Below are 11,551 nucleotides of genomic sequence, written 5' to 3' on the forward strand. Positions count from 1 at the left end.
GCGTTCATTGTTACGAGTATTTGTTCCAAAATTTTCGTTTATTACCTGAAACAGAAAAAAAGTGAATACAAATCAAAACACATCTTCCCAGTCGGGAATGGATGACACCGGCACCGCCGACGACTTCATCGACGATGACGGCGGCGTCGAGCGACGACATGTTCGAGAGCCTATCATCTATTCTTAGGTGGTATGAACTTGAAAGAACGAAACATGATGATCGGAAAAAATCGAAAATGGTGAAACGGTGACAAAGAAAGAAAGTAGGCAATCCCCACCACAAAAACGGGAACTGGAATTATGAAGGAAGCAGCGAAGTTCTGCTTCAATTGAGACTGGTTTCAGTTGCTAGAATTTTAGCCTTTTTTCGCCAGATTGTTGCTACCATGAGGAAATTATTATAATAGATCAATTTCGTTGATGTCAATGAAGCTAATCTGAGGAAACTCCTACAAATCGAATTCAATATAAGTTCCAAGAACAATATACAGGAAGTCTGGAAGAAAGAAAGGAAAAGTTTCGAGGTTCTGAAATTGGGAAATTCCGAAAAATATCTTGAGAAAAAATCCATGGGGATTTTTAAAGAAATTCCTGAAGGAAATCAAAAAAGATTCCCTAAAAGAATCTCTCAGATAATCACTAGAAGATCTCCAAAGCCACTCTCAATTAATCCCAAAACACCTAAAGGAATTCCTGAAATAAATTCTGGGAAAATCCTTGGACGATTTTTTGGAAAATTTGAGAATGAATAAGTGAGGAAAATTCTAAAAAAACTCCCTGAGAGAACTCTTGAAGAAATACCTGGCAGAATTCTTGAAAGGATTCCGAGAGGAAACCACAAAAAACATCTCGAGAAAATCCCTAACAGAATTTCTGGGAAAACCTATAGACATGCTACGAGGAATTCCTTAAAAAGTCTCTGGGAGAATTCCTGGAAAAAACCCATAAGATATCCTTATAGTCTCTTGGGGAATTCCCGGAAAAATCCCCGGGAGAATCCCTGGAGGAATCTTCGGGGGAATTCCTGGAGAAATTCCTTGCGAAATTCCTGGAAAAATTTTCTGGCGGAATTCCTGGAGGAATTCCTTGTGGAATTCCTGAAGCAATCCCTTAGGGAATTCCTGGAGGAATCCCTGGGAGAATTCCTGAAGCAATCACTTGGGGAATTCCTGGAGAAATCCTTTGGGGAATTCCTGGAGGAATCCCTGGGAGAATTCCTGGAGGAATCCCTTGGGGAATTCCTGGAGGAATCCCTGGGGAATTCCTGGAGGAATCCCTTGGGGAATTCCTGGAGGAATCCCTTGGGGAATTCCTGGAGGAATCCCTTGGGGAATTCCTGGAGGAATCCCTTGGGGAATTCCTGGAGGAATCCCTTGGGGAATTCCTGGAGGAATTCCTGGAGTAATCCCTGGGGGAATTCCTGGAGGAATCCCTAGGGGAATTCCTGTAGGAATCCCTGGGGGAATTCCTGGAGGAATCCCTGGGGGAATTCCTGGAGGAATCCCTGGGGGAATTCCTGGAGGAATCCCTGGGGGAATTCCTGGAGGAATTCCTGGGGGAATTCCTGGAGGAATCCCTGGGGGAATTCCTGGAGGAATCCCTGGGGGAATTCCTGGAGGAATCCCTGGGGGAATTCCTGGAGGAATCCCTGGGGGAATTCCTGGAGGAATCCCTGGGGGAATTCCTGGAGGAATTCCTGGGGGAATTCCTGGAGGAATCCCTGGGGGAATTCCTGGAGGAATCCCTGGGGGAATTCCTGGAGGAATCCCTGGGGGAATTCCTGGAGGAATCCCTGGGGGAATTCCTGGAGGAATCCCTGGGGGAATTCCTGGAGGAATCCCTGGGGGAATTTCTGGAAGAATCCCTGGGGGAATTCCTGGAGGAATCCCTGGGGGAATTCCTGGAGGAATCCCTGGGGGAATTCCTGGAGGAATCCCTGGGGGAATTCCTGGAGGAATCCCTGGGGGAATTCCTGGAGGAATCCCTGGGGGAATTCCTGGAGGAATCCCTGGGGGAATTCCTGGAGGAATCCCTGGGGGAATTCCTGGAGGAATCCCTGGGGGAATTCCTGGAGGAATCCCTGGGGGAATTCCTGGAGGAATCCCTGGGGGAATTCCTGGAGGAATCCCTGGGGGAATTCCTGGAGGAATCCCTGGGGGAATTCCTGGAGGAATCCCTGGGGGAATTCCTGGAGGAATCCCTGGGGGAATTCCTGGAGGAATCCCTGGGGGAATTCCTGGAGGAATCCCTGGGGGAATTCCTGGAGGAATCCCTGGGGGAATTCCTGGAGGAATCCCTGGGGGAATTCCTGGAGGAATCCCTGGGGGAATTCCTGGAGGAATCCCTGGGGGAATTCCTGGAGGAATCCCTGGGGGAATTCCTGGAGGAATCCCTGGGGGAATTCCTGGAGGAATCCCTGGGGGAATTCCTGGAGGAATCCCTGGGGGAATTCCTGGAGGAATCCCTGGGGGAATTCCTGGAGGAATCCCTGGGAGAATTCCTGAAGCAATCCCTTGGGGAATTCCTGGAGGAATCCCTTGGGGAATTCCTGGAGGAATCCCTGGGGAATTCCTGGAGGAATCCCTTGGGGAATTCCTGGAGGAATCCCTTGGGGAATTCCTGGAGGAATCCCTGGGGGAATTCCTGGAGGAATCCCTGGGGGAATTCCTTGAGGAATCCCTGGGGGAATTCCTGGAGGAATCCCTGGGGGAATTCCTGGAGGAATCCCTGGGGGAATTCCTGGAGGAATCCCTGGGGGAATTCCTGGAGGAATCCCTGGGGGAATTCCTGGTGGAATTCCTTGTGGAATTCCTGGTGGAATTCCTAGTGGAATTCCCGGTGGAATTCCTAGTGGAATTCCCGGTGGAATTCCTTGTGGAATTCCTGGTGGAATTCCTTGTGGAATTCCTGGTGGAATTCCTTGTAGAATTCCTGGTGGAATTCCTTGTGGAATTCCTGGTGGAATTCCTTGTGGAATTCCTGGTGGAATTCCTGGTGGAATTCCTGGAGAAATTCCTGGTGGAATTCCTTATGGAATTCCTCGTGGAATTCCTTGTGGAATTCCTGGTGGAATTCCTTGTGGAAATCCTGGTGGAATTCCTGGTGGATTTCCCTGTGAAATTACAAGTGAAATTCCTTGTGGAATTTTTAGTGGAATTCCTAGTGGAATTCCTTGTGGAATTCCTGGTGGAATTCCTTGTGGAATTCCTGGTGGAATCCCTTTCGGAATTCCTGGTGGAATTCCTAGTGGAATTTTAAGTGGAATTCCCGGCGGAATTCTTAATGGAATTCCCGGCGGATTTCTTAGTGGAATTCCCGGCGGGATTCCTAGTGGAATTCTCGGCGGAATTCCTAGTGGAATTCCCGGCGGAATTCCTAGTGGAATTCCCGGCGGAATTCCTAGTGGAATTCCTGGCGGAATTTCTAGTGGAATTCCCGGCGGAATTCCTAGTGGAATTCCCGGCGGAATTGGTAGTGGAATTCCTGCCGGAATTTCTAGTGGAATTCCCGGAGGAATTCCTAGTGGAATTCCTTGTGGAATTCCTAGTGGAATTCCTTGTGGAATTCCTAGTGGAATTCCTTGTGTAATTTCTAATGGAGTTTCTTGTGGAATTCCTAGTGGAATTCTTTGTGGAATTCCTTGTGGAATTCCTAGTGGAATTCCTTGAGGAATGCCTTGTGGAATTCTTTGTGGAATTACCTGTGGAATTCTTTGTGGAATTCCTTGTGGAATTCCTTGTGAAATTCCTTGTGGCATTTCTTGTGGTTTTCCTTGTGGAATTCCTTGTAGAATTGCTGGTGGAATTCCTTGTGGAATTTCTGGTGGAATTTCTTGGGGAAATCCTGGTGGAACTCCTAGGGAAATTACTAGTGGAATTTCAAATAGAATTTCTAATTCCTAATGGATTTTCGTGGTGGAATTTCTAACGGAGTTACTGGTGGTAGTCAACACAATGGAAACTTTGACCAAATCTATGAGAAACCACGTAAGGCTTCCAGCTGTTTCATTGTGCAATTTCCCGCCAATCTAAGCACTGTTAGTAAACAAATTTCTTCCTCGCAGCCAACTCACTCGCTCAAGGGAAACAAGTCACACAGCCACACTTCTTTCCCGTTTATTCTGTTTGTTTGAGAAATCCACACTCCATTCGCTGATAAGAAACCGCTGTGTTCCATGCTTTGCATAATTTGACGCCGTCGCCCAACGACACTGAAACCCTGAACAGTGCTGACTGACTGACGACGAGTTATAACGAACGACCTCCAATCGGAGGATTCGCGGCCACCGTGGTAGTTAGTTGCAGCTGTCTAGTTTGGGATTTTTTTTTTCTGCTCTTGTTATGATGGGCCTATACATAGAACTTCGATGCGACACGAGTGAGAGTTGTGTTTGTCAACCACACTCTCAGCTCAGCACACAGTTGGATGATATTTATGATTGGAACTGTTGATACTGCGGAACTGGTCGGGTTGTTGATAGCGGGATTCAGTTCGGTTTTGAGAAGAGGTACAGGACACTGAGAGAATGTTGGTACAGCTGATCAAACTGTCATTGGTAGGTAAATTAGGAGTTTTTTTGTTACTGCAACTACTACATGACTGAATTCGGTCGTATATGAGTTACATAAACTAATATACAACCTATGTGACACCAGGGCTTTTAAGATGCTAGAAGGTAGAAAATAATATTCTTCAGGTTAATTGAAGACATTTCACAACCGAATTGGTGTTATGAATGTTTCATTGTTTCATCATGACAGATATTTGTTCTGTGTACTAAAAGAGTGCTAGGTACAACTTCTACAAAACAATAGCATAAAAGCTTTGTGTGGCATGAAGCCTTTTCAGTTGTTTATAAGATTCGAAAGAATTACGTATAAGTCATAGTAGTTCTACAATTTAGTTTGTTACGTTGATAAAGCGTTCGGGTTGTTAGAAGCAGGTTCTAAATGAGTTGTATTTCGGTTTCAGCAAAGTCGTATAGAAGACTTTTGTTTTGTTAATGTTAAATATAGGTTACTGACCCCTTTTTTTTTTGGTTTTCAAATATCAAATTGTACAACAACGAGAAGCTTAATACAACTGGTTAGGAACGTAGTATTACGCGCAAACTCAATTAAAACTTCTTTTCAACAATACCTACTTTTCAGTTGCAAGCATCGCTTGGTTCAAACTGTTCAGGTGAACAGTCCCCTGTACAGATAATTTCCCACCTCACTGTAAAAAAAAGTGACTGACAGGCTCGCGTGGATCGCTTTCATCGTGTCGGCGGCTGCCGGTGACACTTTTATGACTTGTTTCAATCGTTTTTTAAACGATCCGATCGGCGACAGCCGAATGTGCTGATGATGCTCTCGCTTTGTACTTAGTACTTCGGACGGCGATGATGATGGCAATGATAGGAAGAAGCGGTTTATGTGAATGTTAAATTTGATTGCGGTCAACACAGTGCCAGTGCACTGTTATGGCAGGCTGTTGCGCTGTGTGAGTAAGTGCGAGGACTGTGGTTAACCAGTTTCGGATGGTTTGTTTTTTTATCAGCCGGGTCAAAATGTGTAATAAATTCAACAATGTTTGTGCTTCTCATTCGCGTGGCGTTAATTCTAGGGTGATTACAATCAATCAGTGCTAACTCAATTTCACACACATTGAATGAATACAAATACGTTTGGTGGTGGATGCTTACCTAGTGTAACCGGCGGCGGTGGCGACCTGTTAATCACTCGCTTTATTTGTTTCAATTAAAAGTGTCTTATATTTATGTTTCACACGCTCTGGCACTTCTCTCGCTCATTCGCTCACAATCAAGAGCTCTGATTGTGTTACACGTTTGGACTTACTTTTCTCTAGAGATCTCAGAAGGTTGATACCATCACATGGGCACAAACAATAAATTTTCAAAAAAAATCAATCACCATTATTAAATTTTCTTAAAATAATTCAAGAATTTTTAAAAATTCAAAATAATTCACGGAGAAATTCTTGGAATAATTTCAAGAAAAAATCCTGGAGAAATTCCAAGAGAAAACCCTGAAGAAATAAAGGAAGAAATCCCATTGGGAATTCCTGAAAGAATTCCTTTTGGAGTATTCCTGATAGATTTCTTTAGGGAATTCCTGGAGGAATTTGTGGAGGAATTTGTGGAGGAATTTCTGGGCGAATTTCTGGAGGAATTTTTAGACGAATTCCAGGAGATATTTATGAAGAAATTCCTGAAGTAATTCCAGGAGAAATTTATGAAGAAATTCCTGAAGTAATTCCTGGAGAAATTACAGAATCTCTTGGGAAATTCCTGGAGAAATCTCTAGGGGAAATTTCGGAGGAATCTCAAGGAGAATACCAGGAGCAACACTTGGAGGGATTTCTGTCTGAATACCAGAAGAAATCCCTTGCTGAATTTCTGCAAGAATTCCTGAAAGAATTCCTTTAGAGAATGCCTGGAAGAATGTCCTTGAGGAATTCCTCCTAGAGTTCCTCCTGAAATTCCTTCTGGAATTCCTCCTGGAATTCCATCTGGAATTCCTTCTGGAATTTCTCCTGGAATTCCTTCTGAGATTCCTCCTGGAATTCCTTCTGGAATTCTTACTGAAATTCCTCCTGGATTTCCTTCTGGAATTCCTCCTGGAATTCCTTCTGGAATTCCTTCTGGAATTCCTTCTGGAATTCCTCCTGGAATTCCTTCTGGAATTCCTCCTGGAATTCCTTCTGGAATTCCTCCTGGAATTCCTTCTGGAATTCCTCCTGGAATTCCTTCTGGAATTCCTCCTGGAATTCCTTCTGGAATTCCTCCTGGAATTCCTTCTGGAATTCCTCCTGGAATTCCTTCTGGAATTCCTCCTGGAATTCCTTCTGGAATTCCTCCTGGAATTCCTTCTGGAATTCCTTCTGGAATTCCTCCAGGAATTCCTTTTGGAATTCCTGCAGGAATTCCTCCAGGAATTCCTTCTGGAATTCCTCCAGGAATTCCTTCTGGAATTCTTCCAGGAATTCCATCTGGAATTCCTCCAGGAATTCCTTCTGGAATTCCTCCAGGAATTCCTTCTGGAATTCCTCCAGGAATTTCTTCTAGAATTCCTCCAGGAATTCCTTCTGGAATTCCTCCAGGAATTCCTCCAGGAATTCCTTCTGGAATTCCTCCAGGAATTCCTTCTGGAATTCCTCCAGGAATTCCTTCTGGAATTCCTCCAGGAATTCCTTCTGGATTCCTCCAGGAATTCCTTCTGGAATTCCTCCTGGATTTCCTTCTGGAATTCCTCCTGGAATTCCTTTTGGAATTCCTTCTGGAATTCCTTCTGGAATTCCTCCTGGAATTCCTTCTGGAATTCCTTCTGGAATTCCTCCTGGAATTCTTTCTGGAATTCCACCTGGAATTCCTCCTGGAATTCCACCTGGAATTCCTCCTGGAATTCCACCTGGAATTCCTCCTGGAATTCTTACTGAAATTCCTCCTGGATTTCCTTCTGGAATTCCTCCTGGAATTCCTTTTGGAATTCCTCCTGGAATTCCTTCTGGAATTCCTCCTGGAATTCCTTCTGGAATTCCTCCTGGAATTCCTTCTGGAATTCCTCCTGGAATTCCTTCTGGAATTCCTCCTGGAATTCCTTCTGGAATTCCTCCTGGAATTCCTTCTGGAATTCCTCCTGGAATTCCTTCTGGAATTCCTCCTGGAATTCCTTCTGGAATTCCTCCTGGAATTCCTTCTGGAATTCCTCCTGGAATTCCTTCTGGAATTCCTCCTGGAATTCCTTCTGGAATTCCTCCTGGAATTCCTTCTGGAATTCCTCCTGGAATTCCTTCTGGAATTCCTCCTGGAATTCCTTCTGGAATTCCTCCTGGAATTCCTTCTGGAATTCCTCCTGGAATTCCTTCTGGAATTCCTCCTGGAATTCCTTCTGGAATTCCTCCTGGAATTCCACCTGGAATTCCTCCTGGAATTCTTACTGAAATTCCTCCTGGAATTCCTTCTGGAATTCCTTCTGGAAGTCCTCCTGGAATTCTTTCTGAAATTCCTCCTTCTTTCTGAAATGCCTCCTTCTGGAATTTCTCCAGGAATTCCTTCTGGAATTTCTCCAGGAATTCCACCAGGAATTCCTGCAGGAATTCTTCCTGAAACTTCACCAAGAATTCCTCCAGGAATTCCACAAGGAATTCCTCCTGGAATTCCTCCAGGAATTCCTCCTGGAATTCCTCCAGGAATTCCTCCAGGAATTCCTCCTGGAATTCCTCCAGGAATTCCTCCTGGAATTCCTCCAGGAATTCCTCCTGGAATTCCTCCTGGAATTCCTCCTGGAATTCCTCCAGGAATTCCTCCTGGAATTCCTCCAGGAATTCCTCCTGGAATTCCTCCAGGAATTCCTCCTGGAATTCCTCCAGGAATTCCTCCTGGAATTCCTCCTGGAATTGTTCCAGGAATTCCTCCTGGAATTCTTCCAGGAATTCCTCCTGGAATTCTTCCAGGAATTCCTCCTGGAATTCTTCCAGGAATTCCTCCTGGAATTCTTTCAGGAATTTCTCCTGGAATTCTTCTAGTATTTTTTCCTGGAAGTCCTCCTGGAAAATCTTCAGGAATTGTTCGAGGAATTTGTTCTGGAATTCATTCAGGAGTGCAAGAATTCCTGGTGATCTTCTGAATGAATTCAAGGAGGAATTTCAGGACGAATTCCTGAAGCAACTCCAGGAGTAACACGAACAGTCAGGTGAATTATTCCAACCATTTTTTTTATTTTAAATTCATTACACACTTATTGAACGTTCACCTGACGTCGTCGATATCGACGGCAACGTAACGATGGGAACTGGTTCCCCACAGTTCCCATGCACTGAACAAACACAAATACCATCCCACCTCTTTAGTCGTTTGTGCTGCGATTGCAATTGATGCAGTTGCATTCTTTCCGTTTCATGCAGAATGCAGTTACCGGGCACCTCTCACAGAGAGGTAGGTGTGTAAATGAATGACGTCGAAAAAAGTAGCTAAATAAAATCGGAGAACAATTGACGGGGGTTCGTCGTCGGTGAGTTAATTGCGATCAGCTGCGATTCGCAATCACATAAGCTATTCAGTCCGGGTTAATTATTGAGATTATCTGAGAACTAGGTGAAAACTGGCGGCGAAAAGTTTCACGGTCAGTTGAAATATTTCACGGAAGTGCGTGACCGGCAGTGTTAGATTTCATGATTTTTTTTTTACTAACATCCAAATTTGTAGCTGGAAAAACTATCCAAAGGCAATCGAAGAACTTAGTAACGGAAAGAGATTATCGAAGTTATGTTCAACTGAATGGAAATAATTCAATCATGAAATATTTCCACATTCAAATGAGACAAAATCCGACTGCAAAAGTTGCAATCACCTCGTTTAATTTTATCGATTGACACTGAACCAATTTCTATCGGATTCTGACCAAAACCATTCATGGATCAACCCATTTCTCTGCGAAACGTTATCAATGAGAGTGAAAAACCCAACAACCGTATCGACGACTCCGCTAGACTAGAACCTACATTTAGCACACAGCAGTGGTGCGAGAATAATGAAGCTTTTTATCGGGGATATATATGTCGGAATCGGCTCGCGCTCGAGTTTCCGGTTTGAATGTGCCGTCCCCAAAAATCAATCCAGTCGGGCAGAGAACATAGTCGTAATTGAAACAAAACTGTCCCTCGCAAGTCTAGAATTGGCAAACTCTACAGCTCAGCTGTATATGTACCTACATATGGCGAACGCTGGTCGGTCGGCAACTTGCATAGAAAGACGGTCAAGCCCTTGAAAACGATCGAGCTCTCGGCGGGGTCCATCAGTTTGTCCATGCTGTTCGAAGTGATTCATTCATATTTATGCTTAAAAAATGTGACCGGAATGCGGTCACAGAATGCGTCATGGGAGTTTATCATAGAGTGCTGATAAAAAGTAGGAAGCATGCATAATGGCAATGAGACATGTGCACTGTGCATGCTCTTACTATGGCAATAAAAATTCTTTGAACGAGGGATTAGATTTATCCAAAAGAGAGCTCGGGTGACGTTTCTACACTTTTTTGTAACAACTATTAGCTTTATGGTAACTAATAGTCACCAATGATGACAAACTGCATATGATAAATGCATGAAAGGTAATAAGTAGATCCATAAACTTCTAACCTTAATTTGCCTAAAGAAAAATAATAAAACCAATTGTAACCACATAAACACATTTTACTATATGGTCAGAACCATAGGACATATCATTACAGTTTATGTCGTAGTTATCCGATAGTTTTACTATGACTACGTATGGCAAATACTGTCATAACAATAAGACATAATGCAATTGAAAATATAATTGCCATTTGAGACTGCCCTGTTATGATTGTCAACTATACGACATATAATCATCACAATTAGTAATAAAGCAATGAGGGTCCATATAGCCGAGGCGGTAAACACACGGGTATTCAGCATGACCATGCTGAGGGTGACGGGTTCGATTCCCGGTCGGTCCAGGATCTTTTCGTAAAGGAAATTTCCTTGACTTACTTGGGCATAGAGTATCTTCGTGCCTGCCACACGATATACACATGCAAAATAGTCATTGGCAAAGGAAGCTCTCAGTTAAAAACTGTAGAAGTGCTCATTGAACACTAAGCTGAGAAGCAGGCTTTGTCCCAGTGAGGACGTTACGCCAAGAAGAGGAGGAATAAAGCAATGAAATTGCCATTTCAGAGCATTATCTTGAAAGACTTAAGATACCAGTACTCCTTTTTAAAATTGACTTATAATCATCTCAATAAGAGATTATGAAGATGTAGTGAATTATAGATTCATTCTTTGAAATAAGGGTACCATTGGAAAAGAACGGCAGAAGATACCCCCTTCAGGATTATAAATGATACGCCATACAATCTTCGCCATAAGTTATGATGAAGCCATTAATACAGTTACTAATTGATAACTGCTTCATGAGAATGTTTCTTCATGACTGTCAACGATAAGTCATACAGTCACACCACAATGAGAGATCATTGAAGTTAATTCTGGATATACTAGAAAAGAACGATTTCCTGAGGATGTCCCTTTATGATTAACAACAATACGACATATAGTCATAGCAATGACAGATCAATGAAGTTAATTCTTTGATATTCAGGCACCCGACTGCCTAAGTACGTTCTGTTTTCAACCTAGTTCTATGGACCGGTGGCTGTTGCGGAATTAAAATCTTGAGTTACTATAGAAGAACGATTTCATGAGAATGCCCTTCAATGACCAATAACGATACGACATGTAGTCGTCGCAATGAGAGATCAATGAAGTTACTTCTCAAGTTACTTTAAAAGTACGAATTCATGAGAATGTCCCTTTATGGTTAACAACGATACGACATATAGTTGCTGCAATGAGTCCAATGAAGTTGCTTCATGAGTTACTATTGAAGAACGATTTCATGAGAATATATCTTTATGATTAACAACGATACGTCATATACTCGTTGCAATGAGAGATCAATGAAATTACTTCTTAATCTACTACAAAAGAACAATTTTATGAGTATGCCCCTTTATGATTAACAACG

The 11,551-nt window shown here is 43.2% G+C and overlaps 1 protein-coding gene across 1 annotated transcript in view; it reads right to left on the reverse strand.

Annotated features, from left to right (window-relative positions):
• LOC109422062 (protein gone early) overlaps positions 1-11,551 on the reverse strand; it is a 349,322-nt gene that overhangs the window by 289,996 nt on the left and 47,775 nt on the right. The gene's annotated exons all lie outside the window — the stretch shown is intronic.

Source organism: Aedes albopictus, chromosome 1 (assembly GCF_035046485.1).
Source record: "Aedes albopictus strain Foshan chromosome 1, AalbF5, whole genome shotgun sequence".
Lineage (NCBI taxonomy): Eukaryota > Metazoa > Arthropoda > Insecta > Diptera > Culicidae > Aedes > Aedes albopictus.